The sequence below is a fragment of the Podarcis cretensis genome, assembly GCF_951804945.1.
Source record: "Podarcis cretensis genome assembly, chromosome: 12".
In the NCBI taxonomy this organism is placed as follows: Eukaryota; Metazoa; Chordata; class Lepidosauria; order Squamata; family Lacertidae; genus Podarcis; species Podarcis cretensis.
Genome location: NC_137181.1, coordinates 42402626 through 42419911, shown reverse-complemented (window position 1 = coordinate 42419911; position 17286 = coordinate 42402626). Strand labels below are relative to the sequence as shown.

General features: G+C 41.0%; 1 protein-coding gene across 7 annotated transcripts in view; it reads right to left on the bottom strand.

The window, feature by feature from the left end:
- The window catches only part of RARB (retinoic acid receptor beta), a 357399-nt gene that overhangs the window by 227473 nt on the left and 112640 nt on the right, over window positions 1-17286 (bottom strand). The window contains exon 1 of one of the 7 annotated variants that reach the window (XM_079947367.1): window positions 6994-7010. The exons of the other annotated variants lie outside the window; for them this stretch is intronic. The gene's annotated coding sequence lies outside the window, so the exon portion shown is untranslated. Of the gene's footprint in view, window positions 1-6993; window positions 7011-17286 lie in introns of those variants that run through there. 7 annotated transcript variants of the gene reach the window in all.

The following is a 17286-nucleotide window of genomic DNA, read 5'->3' as shown; positions in this document are numbered from 1 at the left end:
GAGGCTGCCACCGCCATGGCCCAGCTCCATGTAATAATACACCAGCTCTGAAGGGCAGGCAGAGAACAGGGCTGCTTTGGGTGGGAAGAAAGGGGCAGCAGAATACAAGGGGTCTGTCTGTCTGACTGCCTGTCTTTCTGTTTAAGATAAAGCTTTGTGTGTGTGTTCGTATCTAATCTTGCCCCTTTCTAAAATTTATTTATTGGTGTGTTTTTCTTTTTGTAAATCTACCATAGCATAGCATAGCGCAGCGCAGCATAGCATAGCAACAGGATTAAGGGGTTTTCTCAGGACAATGGAGGATGTGTGTGCTGTGTCTCGTTGGTGAAGTGTTGGTGGCACTCGCCCATCTTCTAATAGGAAAAGCTCTGTGGAGGGGGGAAGGGGAAACAAAAAACGGGGCTGGGGAGGTCAGTTGGGGGGAGTGAGAATGTCCCCATTTTCATCCAAGGAATGTTGGACCACCTTCCTACAAGGCTAGCATATAATTGTGCATGCTGGTAACTGTTGTGGATTTCTTTGCAAGGCTTACTACAGTTCACCTAACTCTCCTTCCTCATTCCAGCAGGCACCTCACCATGTCAACAGCTGGTGCCAGCCCTGCCCCTTTACTGCATTGCCACAGAAGGAGAGAGATGAATTGCTTTCCTATAGTACGCAAAGCCTGCAAGAAAGTCATGTGAGTACTTCAAGCCCTAGCCATGTTTGCAGGATGCACCAGACTGGAGACTTCACCACATTTAATTGGATTAAAACAAAACAAAGCCATCCTGGACATTTTGCATCCTACTTAAAGGAAACAATAAACTTTCCCACATTAAGAACTTCATAAAAGACTTTTATGGGAAGTATTTCGTCCTTTGCTTTGCAAGGGAAACTCCACTATGCAATCACTGTCTACTAAGAAATGTCTGTGCATCTTACACTGCCCCTAGCTCTTTCTGTTTGCATTCCATATTTCTTGGATTAGTCATCCATGGCCCAGCATAGTCTGGAAAGAAAAGATAAATGTACAGGTCAAGCGATGGGTTAACAATTTTACTGTTTGCAGAGCCCCAAGAAGTCAGATACAGCAGAGCTAGATTGTGTTTACGTAACGGATAAGTGGTGGATTTCCTGTGCAGTCACTTCCAAAAAACACCCTGCGAGGGAATGCACTATAATTACCTCAGCAGAGACCAGGCTATCTCCTTCTAACATACAAGACTGTGATTTTACTGTATGGCTGCAGTTAAGTAAACTGTAATACACACAGACAAGTCAATCCTGTTTTCTGAATTACATTGCTCCAGGAGTGGAGAACGTGAAGTCCCCCAGAAGTTGTTGAACTATAATTCCCATCATTCCTAAGCATAAGCTATGCTAGGAAAGCAATGTTCTGAAAAACACTTTCCTCTTCTCCGCACTGGTACACAAAATCAGGGCCAAGTTGTGAGCCAAGTGCATAGTAAATAAAACCATATGCAGGTCTTTGCACATATCCGCTAATCCCATGTACTTAATGTGTCCGATCGGTTGTGCAAATTGGCTTTGGTTTGCTAGGAAAGGTTGGCTGTCCAGTAAGAGCACATATAACTGCCAATAGTTATGTATATCCAATAGTAGGCTATAGAGGAGGATCAGGATTGACAGAGCTCACACATTACATCTTGGGGGTGAGAGTGGGATCTGTAAAATTGAGCAGAAAACTTGATCTATTAAAACAGACAGAATTGATGGGTGAGATGTAGCCATCTAGGCAGGAATATCCTTGTGCATCAAGTGCTCAAAGGCAGACATGCAAGGAAGAGGTATGCCCCAGGGTGGAGCCAGTGTGGCAGTCTTGTCCCTTAAAAGACCTAGAGGCCTACATGGACCATCTACCTATGCCTTTATATTATACGTTTAGGCGGTTCTCCAGGGTTCTTTGTAGGTATCTCTCAAAGTTTTGGTTTAATCCCTAATGAGCATGGGTCCCATTCTTTTCTGCTATCTGCTGGGGGGTGCCACTCACACAAAAACGAGGCAAGGACAATCTGGGAGAGAAAAAAGGTCTAAACCTCAAAGCACAGTGCTGTCAAGCCTAGATCGCCTATTGAAACCCTTTCTAGAGATGAGTGTCTGGTGGTCTAGTCTCCTGGAATGGAGAGAATGGGTATGGGCAATTGACCCAGCCAAGGTGGATGTAGCCAGGCAGAAAGTGAATACAGTTGTATAATGCTTCCTGGAGGTGATGGCAATCTGTCACCAGCATTCAAGCCGATGGAGTCTACCTCTTACAGCCAGACTACATCTAGTTGGCTGAATTGGTTGCAGCTATACTAAGTTTGGAAGGAAAATATTTGGCAGGCTCCATAGCCTACTTAGGGAGAAGGCTCATAAAGGATTCTAAGGGTGTGGTTTAGCCCCAGCCACATACTCAGGCTGCTAATGGAGTCCACAGGAGCACAATAGATCTAAATGCCAAGCAGATCTCTGAAGGTTGCTCAGGCATGCAAGCAGGTTGCCCCATAGCAGGTTTCTTGTCCTGTGCCACACCAATGCATTGCATCATTGTCCAACTACTCATTACTCCTGTGCAACATGGATCAAAGACCATCACAAAATGTGTGGATCGTAAGTGGAATTTACAGATGAATTCCATGTATGTGTAAACTCTAAAATCCAGTTAACTGTGTGGTTAGAGTACCAAAATAATATTTCCCATTAGACACAGTGGCTCGGCTCAGTTCATAGCTCCCCTCAAAGGCAGAAATTACCTTATCTATGTAATAAAAGGCTGAGAAACCAAATTCAAAATATGTTATTGACTATCTGCTAAGATCTGAACCCTGAATTTAAGGTCAAGGGGCAGAGTTTAGCCAATAGTGAAGGGTCCAAATGTTCCCATTTTCCTCTTGTTTTCATTTTTTCTACCCTACCTTCTTGTCCATCTCCTAGGTTACTTTTTAGCATTAGCCGTCATCTCACCTCCCCCAGCAGTTATTTTAATATTTCCAGTTTTTATTTATAGAAAAATATTTTGTAACAAAAACTTGAGTAGACAGTTGTTTTCATCCTTAATATATTCTAATGTATTTATCATATTTATTAAAAATTAACTGTGCAAACCTATACATTTTTCAATTTCCAGTTCCAGTTCCAGTACCTTCATTTATTTGCTCTTGGGCATTTCCATCAATGTAATAATTCTGCAGGGTGAGCTGAAGATATCAGTGGGTTAGTAGTGAGTATGAGAATTTATTATAAAACCTGTTCTCTCTCTCCATACACACACCTCTCTTGTTTCTCGTTGAAGGAGCAATAAGGAAGTAATGTTAGGAGAGAACAACCATTAACTGCAAGGAGGGAAAATTATGTCAAGTAAAACAGCCATTTAACAATCAATAATTTGCCTAACAGGGAGCCAATAAAACAATTGCAACATGCAAATAATACACTAGAAAAATGTAGTAGTTCTGAATCATCTGCAACCATTTCAAAATCCTATCAGTTTGGCTATAAAGACAAAAATGCACTAAGCACAAGTTTCTACAACATGATGTATTAAGCAGGCCTAAATGTCATCTAGATCAGTGTTTCCCAACCTTGAGCCTCCAGCTGTTTTTGGACTACAACTCCCAGTTCAAAAACAGCTGGAGGCCCAAGGTTGGGAAACACTGATCTAGATAATGGCTGGGATCAACAGCACCTGGCAGATCTGGGAATCTGCTAAGGCTTCACCACTCTAGACATGGCCTCATGCTCCAAGTGCCTCTGGTAAGCTAAGTCCAGCTGCCATTTTATTTGCCGAAACAGTTGAAGAAAATGCTACATCAGCATTATAGGAAATGAGAATGGCAAGCTATGCCCAGCATCCTGGCACTACGTGGAGGGCTGCTGTCGTCACCTGGCATCACCGAGGAAAGGGTCCATGAAAAGGCAACTACCTAAAGGAATACCTGCAAGTTAATCAATTGAAAGAGAACCTGTAAAAGAAGTGCAATTGCATGCCCCAAAGTGGAAAAAATGTGCCACGTTTTAATGTTTGCTAAAATATGGCAATGGTGACAACGGGGAACTAGATGAGTACTAGGGAAGAAACAGAAGCTGCTATTAAAAGAACGATGATGTGATCGAGAACAACAAAATGTCGGATACTTTACTGTGCACAATGGTTTGTGCATGTGGCTTATCTGAAAGGGGAAAGATAAACAACATGTGGAAAAACCTGCAAATCGAACTGTGAACACACTAATGCCGTGAACAGGGGAATTTTCTATGAACCATCGGAAGACAGGAAGCGTTGAAACCTCCAACAAATCAACAGAACTCACAAAATGGAAGTGAGGAAATTCAACCAATTCTAGAAAGGGGTGAGGACTCATTTAAACTTGTAAAACTCTCTCTCTCTCTCTCTCTCTCTCTCTCTCTCACACACACACACACAGGTAGCAAGCATGGTGCCCTCTAGTTGTTTTGGAGTACAATTCCCAGTGTTCCTGACAAAGCCAAATGGGGCTCATGGAGTTGCAGTGCAAAACATCTGGAATGCACCACGTTAGCCTTTCCTATTATTAGAAATACATTCTTTGAAAGCTGTCAGCCTAGTTTATGAGTATATTAGATTTCAGCCTGAGCAACTCCAACATGTTGGACCAGCAAGTATTGAAGAAATTAAGACCGCTCAGTTGGCTAGAACGTGCTGCTGATACCACCAAGGTTACAGATTTGATTGCCATAAGGGACAGCTGCATAGTCCTGCATTGCAGAGGTTGGACTAGATTACACTCAAGGTCCCTTCCAAATCTTTGATTCTAATAAAAGTACATGGGAATTTGTTTTATATACATATATAATTTGAAGTTCTGGCTTTCTTCAGAAGCCCACTATACATTTTTAAAACAATAGCTAAGAAAAAAATAGAACCAAAAACAAATATTGAATATGACAGAAACCCGTACTTCAGGGAGCCAAGACATAAATGCATGAAAGGAGGTAGTGTGGGAAAGATTTGTATGTTTCCACATCAACACTTATGTAAATAGCAACCAATTACTGGTCTGGCTTGAATTCTTTCCCCAAAATAATGGAAAATGTACAATCACAGTCACAGAAATTGCTTTTGCTTGGGTGTTTAGCTGGTTCCTCTAACTTTTCCGTTGGAGAAAGTAGACTACTGTAATTCACTGTATGTGGGGCTACCCATGCTTTACACATATTTCCCCATTCCTGACTGCCTATTACTAAAGAGCCAAGTTGAAGGTTTTATTGGCATTTGAAGCTGTAAACCATGTGGGGACCAGGATAACCTAGGAGTCTGCCTCCCTTGTGGTATGGACCCAGCCCATCTTCAAGGTCTTCTGAGGAGACTCTGCTGACCATTCACTTATTAAAATTTTACATGACCAGTGTGGATTAATTGTCACTTGGTGATCATGTGGAAGTATGCCTTCTCAACGAAAAGCACCCACCCTCTGGAATGCCCTCTCTCAGATAATTCACGGAGACAGTAATGACCTTTCAATTTCTATTTAAAAAAACAAAACAAAACCACTGTATGTTTATCCAGGCTTCCCTTAATCTTTCGTTTTGTTTTGCACACTGCTCAGTTTTATTTCTGAAACACAGTTCTGTTGTGGCTTTATCTCATTTTTAAGGATTTTTTTGTACGATAAATATTAACGCTTTTTTGCTAACTCCTTAGATATATATTTATTATATTAAGCAGTATAAACATGTACAAATAAACCAATAATTTGGTTAAATATAATTGCATTGATTCTTAGATCATCATGGGGTGGGGGAGTCAATTCATTATCTCTATGGCAATCAAGATGCAACACACATTTGTTTGCATGAAAATGGCTCCATATGCTTCAATTTGTAAAATGCAAGAGTAAGCAAACAGTGTGATATTTTCAATGGCCTATTATTTAGATAGCCTTGGCAACTGATCTAATTTATGATTAAGATTTGAGATATTTATAACAGTGCTTTCAATTTCATAAAAGCCAACCCTACATAAAGTGGAACCTCGGGTTACGTACCGTCCTCCTTGCGAATGCTTCGGGTAACGAGCTCCACTAACCCGCAAGTAGATGCCCCTTGTTGAGAACTTTGCCCCGGGATGCGAGTGGAAGTCGCGTGCTGGCAGCGCAGCAGCAGTGGGAAGCCCCATTAGCGAAAGCGCGCCTCATGTTAAGAACAGTTTCAGCTTAAGAACGGACCTCCAGAACGAATTAAGTTCCTAACCGGAGGTACCACTGTAAATATACAGGGTGAGTCTTTTAAAAGAGGCCCCGTGGAACATGTGTACTCTGCATGAGAAGAAGCCAACTGCATTACAACTACAGTGGTACCTCGGGTTACATACGCTTCAGGTTACATACGCTTCAGGTTACACACTCCGCTAACCCAGAAATAGTGCTTCAGGTTAAGAACTTTGCTTCAGGGTGAGAACAGAAATCGTGCAGCTGCAGCGCAGCAGCAGCAGGAGGCCCCATTAGCTAAAGTGGTGCTTCAGGTTAAGAACAGTTTCAGGTTAAGTACGGACCTCCGGAACGAATTAAGTACTTAACCCGAGGTACCACTGTACTCAGGGGCACACTGTACTGGGCCCCAAGGGGTTAAAGGGCATGGGGAGCGGGAACACAGGAAGCTGTCTTATACTGAATCCAACCACTGACCCACTTGTCTCAACATTATCCACATTGATGAGCAGCAACTCTCCAAGGTTTATTGCAATGTTTCTGAACACCAGTTGCTAGAAACCACAGGAGGGGGAGAGTCCTCTTGTGCTTGGGTCCTGCCTAAGAGTTTCCCACAAGCCTCTGGGTGGCTACTGTGAGAGCAGGATGCTAGACTAATTGGGCCATTGATCTTATCTGATGGGTAATCTTATGTTCTTATTATGTAGGGTTTTAAACACCAAGTCTCTCCCAGCCCTACCTGAGATATTAGCGATTGAGCCTGGAACCTTTTGCAAGCAAAGCTGGTGGCATGACCCTTCACTTGAATGGTGAAAAAACCCACTAGGCCTAGCAGCTTCAGTCGCCATATTCATTATCCCAGTGCCTCTGGCTCCCACCCAGTGATGTAGTGTACCACAGGGGCAGAGTTCAGAAGCACTTAGAAGGATGATAGTGGTGACAATCACCTGACATGACACTTCACTTGGCAGCCCAGGTAATAATGTTATATATATGTTTAAATGAGGCCAGCTTCAGGGCTTTTGGGTCTGACAGAGGTCATCATACAAGGTGACCAAAGCAGTTTTTCTGGCAAAACTGGGCCTAACAATGAAGGAGGGTATGCCAGTAAGTATGAATAGGGCTTTGGAACAACTAAACCTCTAGACCACTGGAAGGAAAACCAAGATGGCTGGCAAACTAAACTATTGAAATATACAGGATAAACTAGTTAACGTAGTACCCAAGACAGAAAGAGGACTTTGAATAATTAAAAAGGGGTAAAGGTTTAATGCCTATTTTTTAAGCTTTGTGTATAGACTTTTATGTCAGTATAACTTTTTAAAAACTCACTTGTATTAAGATGAACAGGGTCTAAAAAAATTGATTATTAAGGTTATAAGGACGTGTGTGAACAAAAAATTAAACAATGAAACCAAGAGGGGGAGGGGAGGGAAGTCAAGCAAAAATTATGGTTTAAAATCTTTGATTATGATGGTTTTTTCTTTTCTTTTGTTTTTTAAAATCTTTTTTCTCTTTTTATTTTTCTTTATATATTGTTGTTTTATTGTTTATTTTTATGTTATTTTTTGAAAAATTAATAAATTGTCATAAAAAAAGGGAAGGAAAACCAAGATGGCAACCAGAAATTGCCAGAGCAGTAGTAAGCTATGGACCTTTCTTGAGCCCTGAGGCTCCAGAATCTTCCACAAGACAATAGGTGCTGATGCTGGATCTGAATTGAAGGAAGGCCCTAATTATTTGGAGCATTTTTGTTCCCTTTTGTGCATGAAATAGCTGCAGTGGAGTCAGTGGAATCTACAAAGCTAAAAAGAGAGGTGGAATGAAACTGCCAGTCACAGAAGATCTCCAGGTTGATGAACTATATGGAATGGACGGAAATGATTGGCAGAATCCGAGACCAAGGAGCAGAGATGGTGGTAGAAGATTGGGAAAGTCTAAAGTTTGTACATAGAAATATTGTAAAATTAATGAGTGTTTGAAAATTGTTGGAATGAACCTTTATGGCTTTAGCAGAAATGCTATAAGGAGTTAAGTATAAATAAGTATTTTAGTATTAATGGAAAATAAGGTTAAAAATATGTTAAGACATTCATAATGATAAAAATAGAGAAAGATGGAAAGGATTTGCTGAAACAAGTAACAGAAGTGGAATACAAAAAGGGAGGTGAGAGGAAGTCGATGAAATAAGGGAATGAAAGATAGACTAATGAAATGGTATGCTATATGTTTTTTAAATTGTTGTTTTGTTTTGTTTAATTTAGTGTTAAGGTTGTGTTTTGTATTGTTTATTGTATTGTTTCTTCTTTTGTTCTTTTTTCTTGTCTGCCGTAAGTTTGAAAAGTAATAAAGATTATTTAAAAAAGAAAGAAAGAAAGAAAGAAAGAAAGAAAGAAAGAAAGAAAGAAAGAAACTGCCAGTCACAGAGGGAGGATGGGAAAGAAGCAAAGAGAAAAGAATGATGGTCCGAAATTCTTGGAGATCCATTCTTTCTGCGTCCTGTTGTCCCAGGATCAGAGGCTACTGCCTGTGAGCAATACTCCCACCCAAACCAGCCTCATTTGTGACATGATTTATTTCCTTCTTTGGTGATTTTTTTTTTAACTGCTGAGATTTATATTGTCTTATCTATTTAACAATTATTGTTAAATACTGCTAACTTGGTCATTTTAATCTGCACTGTGTTTTTATAATGTGCAAGACACTTTGGTGAGCCAGCCATGCCCGAAAAAGGAAGCCTATAAAGACTTTTATGAATAAGTAAATAAAATCAAACATCTGCAGAAAAAAAAACTATACCAATGAATTGCGTCGGACTAATGAATTTGTCAAGAGGTAGAGTCTACAGGTGTTTTGTATTTTGAGATAATGCTCACCAAAAATTGTACAACCTTATGAAATACACTAACATTGATTAGCTACCTCTTCTAAAACAGGACAGGGGAAGCAATACCAGAGACCTCTTATGTTAATTATTCAGCAGTAAATTACAACAATTATCTTCTGTTTTTGCATAAAAGAAGACATCCATAAAAGCTCTTTCTCTGTCTTTCTCTGTGTGTATCTCACAAACACATGACAATACATTAATTGGTCATTACGCCACACTGATATATTTAGTTTAATTGAGCCACAGTATGGAGGAAAACTTGGAAATGAAGTAAGTAATCTATTTAAGAATATCATCTCATGTTGGCAGGACACCAGACCTTAATTGACATAAAAGCTCTCATGCCTTTTGGTCAGCTACTATGGTACCAAATAATTTAGTCTTCTTGCCTACTTTTCACAGCATTGGGCTACAATGCTGATGCTTTTTGAGCAAATGATTGCCAAATACTCTTTGACTTATTAGGACCAAATTCTGTTGATTTTGCAAAGCTAAAAGGCAAAAAAAACCACACACACAAAAACCACCAAAACCAAGCAATAAAAAAACAAAACCAAAAAACAGTGTTGGAAACTTCTGGACTACAATGTACTCTTGTCATAGTGGAATTAGTAATAGCAGTGCTGCTATCAAAGGCTGCCATGCAATAAAACTCGTGGTTTGCATTTAGATTACATTTGATTTCTCCATGTGGAAAATACATGCTCTAATTTCCTTCTTATGGTACAAGTGATAATACTGAGCACACAATATCCTAGGTGATGACACAAAATGTAAGGTAGGCATGACTTGTTTTATTATAATAACGCTTGCACTTCTGGCTGTGATTTTATGAACCAAATATACCAAAGAAAGTATAAAAAGACAGCAAGAACTAAGAAGCAAGACAGCAATTGGGGCTGGAAGGTGCAGCTATGGGAATAGGTTGAAAGGACAAATCCTGTACCAAGGTGATTTTGCAAATGTTCAGCTTTAGTGTAATTTGCAAGGAAATGGTATACTGAACAGGAAAAGGAAAGAAATACCAATCCTGCTATGCAATTGTTTGTTTGTTTTGATATTTGCCATTTACCTTTGTAATGCTATCTGTCAATATTAATTTTCAGGTGTGGAAAGGGAATTTATTACTTTGTTTCCACACTTCTACACAAGCACTCGGCAAAGCAGTCATTTGGATAGTTTATTTTTACAATATGTCTCCAAGAAGCCAGAATGCACATTTAAGATCTTATTAGCTGTATATATATATAAAAAATGAGACACATGCTATACACCATCTCCATAGGGATATTCTACAACATGGAAATTCTGGACAGAGCCATTCGCCTTTAACAAGAATAGAAACAAAACAGAATTCTACAATAATAAACAGAACTGGGGGCTCATTATGATGAGAAGTACACAATGCAATTTTTTTATGTTCTCACATTAACAAATGATTGTTTATTCACAGTGATTTACTGAATCAAAGAATCAGGCAGTACTAAAGCACCTGGATATAAAACTAATACAAAGAGCTAGTGATATTTTAACTGCGCTAAATTCAGGTGACCTGACCTCAATAATAACAACAATACACCCTGTATTACATGAACATAATTTGTAAATGAATATAAAGTGTTGTTCAACTTAATTAATAAGAATATAGAATCAATTGGTTGTAATACTAATTACTACTAATAGCACAAATTTGCTATTTAAGATCACAGGGCTGTTGTCGTTTTCCATTTCTACAGCCTATTTGCATTTTCTTGCCCATGCCATCTTACAATACTCAAAAAATGATTAAAGCACTGGTGTGGAAAATGGGCACACCATCGTTTGTGTAGGAAGGAACTCATTTTTAAAACAAAAATCTCCACAGGTGTACAAAAACAATGCAGTTTATAATTTGTTGTTTATATTTGATTTTTTTTAAAAAACGTTTTAAAAGCAACGAGGGTAAACATTTCAAGGCCCTCCACCATTTGTTTTGTTTTTTCGGCCTTGCCAAGGACAAAAGTTGCAATGTCGAATCTTCAAAAAAGAAAGGGGGGGGGGACAAAATGTTGGGAAAGAACGAGAACAGTACAAGGTTTCCAGGGAGAGAAAAAAGCAACAGCAACCATATTTCCAAGCAACGTCTTTTTGAAGCAACAGTTTCTATACCTGTATGTCCCTGAGAGAGGCAGCGGGGAAGGCTTAGCACATTTTAGAGAACGATAACTTTTCAGTAGTCACAATAAATATGTTCACGGGAAAGAATAAAAGGATGCATGCTTGAATAACCCTGAAAAGAAATATGTTTCCAGCTCGCACAGAGGAGGAACTGCTCAAAAGTGTGTTCAGCGGTGACCCCAGCAAATGCTAACAGGAACAGAGAGGGATATTGAACTGTACTGTGTGGGTGGTTAACAATATAAGCGAAATCCATATCCATCCACTCGCTAACGTGGCAGTGATAACCTTTCGATAAAACAGCCTTGCCCTGCACTTCTGTTCCGTTCATCAATCCATCTTCGCCCACGCTACTTCTTACCAGCTTGGTTCTCATACAAATCCTAGTACCCCTTCCCTGAACTTACAGAACACTTCTCCAACACCCAATAATTTTCATCCTCAAACTCCAGTAGCTCTGCACTTGACTGCAGTCTCACAATATCTTAAGGGCTGTCACATGGAAGAGGGAACACACTTGTTTTCTCCTGCTCTGTAGGGCAGGATTCGAACCAAGAGAGAGAGAAGAGAGAGTTTAGATTTGATATCCCGCTTTATCACTACCCGAAGGAGTCTCAAAACGGCTAACATTCTCCTTTCCCTTCCTCCCCCACAACAAACACTCTGTGAGGTGAGTGGGGCTGAGAGACTTCAAAGAAATGTGACTGGCCCAAGGTCACCCAGCAGCTGCATGTGGAGGAGCGGAGACGCGAACCTGGTTCCCCAGATTACGAGTCTACCACTCTTAACCACTACACCACACTGGCTTTCCAAGGGCTTCAAGTCACAAGAAAGTAGATTCTGACTAAACATTCAGGAAAAACTTTCTGACGATAAGAGCTGTTCAGCAGTGGAACAGACTCCCACAAGAGGTGGTGGAAGTTTTTAAGCAGAGGTTGGATGGTCATGGATGCTATAGCTGAGATTCCTGCATTAAGATTCTATTATGCTATTTCGCTTCCCCCTCCCCGGGGAATGCCTACTAGAATAATAGTAGTTCCGACTATCCAGTTTTAATAGTTCCGACTATCCAGTTTTATGAAGAAATATTACAAAAAGTCATTTTTTAAAAATCTCTACAGTAGTCCTAGGGAACTCGAGTGTGACTGGTAGTGTTCAGACAATTATATTTCAGCTAAATAAGGCAAAAGTTAATAAGCCTCACAGCCAGTTTGATCTTTCCTTCATGCAAACAAGTGATTGAACCAGAAGTCTTCTATTAAACTATAGTTGCCTATGTTGTCTGTACAGGGAAACTACGGAAGAAAGCAGGATATTAAGCCATGGTTTGAAGTTGGTTTATTATATATAGTGGTTTGTTCCAAAGTTCATAACCATAATTTCTCAATTTGGATGAAACAGGAAACCAAAGTTAATGAAAAACTTCCTGATTTGTATGCCGGCTCAGGTGAAGGGAGAAGCAAAACAATTGGGACTGGCCATCATGCTTGTTCTTATCTCAGTTTTTTAAAGTGAGATATCACCATCTGAATTATGAGGAAGAAGATAAAGTTTAGCGGGGCCTTTTAGTTATTAGCCCCCTTCTTTACAGATGCTTCAATACACTGTCAAAAACTTTTTGTTATACAAAAGGAATACTGAGTGAACACGCTGTGGAGGTTTATGCACAAACATGTTCAAAAATAGTTCTCACACATTAAAGGGAACATAGCAGGAACACACACGGCACACAGGCATAAATGTGCTCATGACTGAATGCCCTATTGTCAAGAATTTAGGGTCACAGCTTTAAAAGAAGAGCATAAGGAGATGCCCAGCTTGCAGAATAGTTTTTATACTATGGGTGGGCATTTTCCAGCCAAAGGCAACCCTTCCCCTTCTTGGCAACTTTCCACGGGCCACACACCAGGGGCAGGTGGGGCCAGAGGCAAAATGGGTCAAACAACAAATGTCAAATGTACTTTTTGCAGCGGGCTAGTTTCTCCTCAGGGACGCAGGTGGCACTGTGGTCTAAAACACTGAGCCTAGGACTTGCCGATCAGTAGGTCGGCGGTTCGAATCCCCACGACGGGGTGAGCTCCCGTTGTTCGGTCCCATCTCCTGCCAACCTAGCAGTTCGAAAACACACCAGTGCAAGTAGATAAATAGGTACCGCTCTGGTAGGAAGGTAAACGGTGTTTCCGTGCACTGCTCTGGTTTGCCAGAAGCGGTTTAGCCATGCTGGCCACATGACCCTGAAAAACTGCGGACAAACACCGGCTCCCTCGGCCAGTAAAGCGAGATGAACGCTGCAACCCCAGAGTTGTTCGTGACTGGACTTAACTGTCAGGGGTCCTTTACCTTTAGCTTTACCTTCTCCTCACATCCCTCTCTATCTTCCCATCCGTACAAGCAAGAAGAATTATCAGAGTTCAAGCATACATTCCAGCCAGACAAAAACGTTTAGGAGGCCAAGCTGAGCTAGTGAGGGGTCTAGCCGAGGAAGAGTTCTAAGGCCCAGAAAAAGAGGGGGCCCCCACACTTTATATACATATTTCAGGAATGCCTGCTCATCCACGCTTTGTGCTGTACAATCTGAAAATTAATTTGTGAAAGGATAATGATAATAATAATAATAATAATAATAATAATAATAATAATAGGATACTTGGTGCTTTTTGAACCTAAAATACAATTCTCGGGTCGCTGAAAATACTTAGGTCTCTGTATAAGTTATTGCAAATATGCTAATGGTGACAAAAACACGTCTAGCAAAAGCTGCACCCTGCATAATCGATCACAAGGTGTTGCACACACACACACCATAATAATAATAATAATAATAATAATAATAATAATAATAATAATAATATATTTATATGCCACCTATCTGACTGGGTAGCCCCAGCCACCCTGGGCTGAGTGGCTCCCAACAAAATATTAAAAACACAATAAAACATAAACAATTAAAAACTTCCCTGAACACGACTGTCTTCAGATGTCTTCTAAAAGTCAAAAAGTTGCTTATGTCTTTGACACCTGATGGGAGGGCATTCCACAAAGGGCAGCCAATGCACTAGCAATGCCCATCAACTTTTGGGGAGAGGCTCCCTCAAATATTTTATTGGGAGGGCCAAAGGAACCTAGGAATTGGTTCCTTTGAAGCCTTTCCTGGCCTCCGCTACTGTCAGGGGCTGGGCAAGAGGAAAAGGAAGATTTACAACAGTGGTTTGCGGGAGGTCACAGCTCAGAGGTAGATGAGGGGAAAAGTTGGGAGATCATGGGAGAGGCAGAGCGAGCAGAGCTGTCACTAGAAAGCACTCCAGACCCACCATCTCCCAGAACCCGGCGAGCCTTAAAAGTAGGAGAGCAAAGAGCTCGAAGACAGAGGGCTCGTAGCAGCACCCATAGAATGAAGAAGTGGGAGAGGCAGGGGTGGTGGAGATTCACTCGGGACAACGCCATTATCCAAGAGGCTGGAGTCTATAGCCTCTCTCTGTAAAGATCAAAATAAAAAAGGACAGCGAGAAACTTTTCCTTGGCTTTATAATTTCCTGGGCAACCAGCCGAGAGCCGCTGACAGCACACTGACAGCTATTTGTCCTCATGTTCAAAAAGATGCATTGCCTTTGGCAACAGAGGATACAAACAGTTTTAATAGCTAACAGCAAATGACAGACCTACCCTCCATGAATTTTCTCCTTTTAAGCCTATCAGTGGTCATAAGCACATATTGTGGCAGTGAATTCCACATGCCAAGTATGCCTCTTTTTATAAGCTTCAATAATGCTCCCAGTTCCTAATATATTTCCTTTAAACTCAAAAGCATATATTTCTGGTATAATACCCAATTGTAATCCCAGCTCATGAAATACACCAGTTTAATGACCTCTGAATGTGATTAATTCCATACATACAACTGGAGGAGGAAGACTATTTAAGAAAAGACAGACTTAAAACTAATAATAATACCAATCAAAGTTATCTACCAATAAGAACCATGCTTCCTATGCACCTTAATCTAATACTACACATCCTAACTAAATTCACCTGGCCTTCTTAAAGATGCAACAGATAAACTCCTTAAGAAAAACACCTCAGTAGGATTTAACTGCATGCCCTGATTCCTGTTGGGTGCACAGGGAATACAGAAAGTGAGCTAAATAAAGTCGAGCAGTCTTGCAATCTGTAAGCATTACATTTTCTCTACGCTACAGCGGAGACTGCATCTTGAATCAAACTAGGAAGTACTTGATTATGAGTTCAAGGCTGCAGAGTATTTATTGTAAAATAAAAACCCTATGTCACTACTATAGCATCTGTATTCATCAGATACTCACCTCCTTCCATGAAAAGAAAAGATGCTTGTAAATCCACGGTGGCAAGAAAATTATATTTTGACAAAATCCTTTGGATGCAAAACACCAAAGAGAGCAGATGCTGAAAGCACCTAGCCAATGCAGAGAATCTCAGCCTCACAGTAAATCCTGCAAAAATGCATCTCACTCACTTGTGTGGATCTCTTTATTGCAGTTGACAAGGGCTCGCCCAAGGGATAAACTTGTTGTTCCATAAAGATCCCTAAACACGAGAAATTGATAAAACATTTAATCCAGCCCCTGGTATCAAATGTCTTCTTTTGCCATTGATGGCAAGAGAAAAATCTATTTGCCAATTAAATAATGACATTCAAAACCATCCTGTATATTATATCTCTTAATGCAGTTTGGCTGTCCTGGAATGTATCCAAGAAACTAGATATTCTACAACATTAAAGATAATTCAATGCAATTTATATTGAATATGTCGGGGGGGGGGGAGTTGTGCTAATCAGCATTGCTTGCATTTTATAATTTAAGCAAGAAAATCTGGAGACAAAATGCTATTTAACAATACTGCAATTTGTTGATGTTTATCTATCGCATACTATTTCCTACAGACAGGATGAAATCAGACTGAGTCCGTAGACCCACTGAAATCATAGTAGCTTCCTTGAGCCCATTCTTTCAATGGGTGATACCCACCGTTAGTCAAAGGGTAATCACCCACAATCCAGCTCTCTATAGCTGCCAGAAAAGTCAGTCTTTTTTTTTAATTCAACCTGGAAAAAGAATTATCTAATAAACAAAGATGCATACACTATCACTTGCTCATGTGCAAGATAACTCAACAACTTGTTGCCACTTGCCTCAATTTGGGAAAAACATTGGGGTAGTCCATATGCATATGGAACTCCCTAGAGGCGATTCAGTATTCAGTTCTAAGTTGGGAAAAGAATATTGAAATATACTCAGAGTCGCATAGCTCTTTATTGAAGCTCATAAAGACAGTGAATGAATTTCCCCCCAACCCTCTGGCTTTATATACCGTATTTTTCGCCCCATAGGACGCACCGGCCCATAGGACGCACCAAGTTTTTTGGTGGGGAAATAAAGGGGAAAAAAAATTATTTCCCCCCCAGGCGCTTGTGGGGCCGGCAGCGGGGAGAAGCGCTCTTCTCCCCGCCGCCCGTCTGCAGACCAGGTCCGGGTACAGCGGGAAGACGCACTGCGCCTCCCAGCTGTCCCCGGAGCTTGCGGGGCAGGCAGCGGGGAGAAGCGCTCTTCTCCCCGCCGCCTGCCTGCAGACAGGTCTGGGGACAGCGGGAAGACGCGCTGCGCCTCCCCGCTGTCCCCGGAGCTTGCGGGGCTGGCGGCGGGGAGAAGCACGTGTCTCCCCGCCGTCAGCCTCCAAAGCACATCGGGAGACAGCGGGATGGTGGCGTTCCGCCTCCCCGCTGTCCCCCGACGTTGTGGGGCTGGCGCTGCGGCTCTCCTGAAGCCTGCATTCGCCCCATAGGATACACACACATTTCCCCTTCATTTTTGGAGGGGAAAAAGTGCATCCTATAGGGCGAAAAATACGGTATATTATTTACACAATAGGTCCCATGTGATTGGCTGATTCTGCTTCCCTCCTGGAGCCTGATTGGGCTGCTCCTGCAGGCCAATCAGGTTGTTCCATTCTAGGATCCTACCTGCCTATTGTTCTAGGATCCAAGCTCAGTACATAACAAATATATTCACACAGAAATATATTCACACAGAAAGA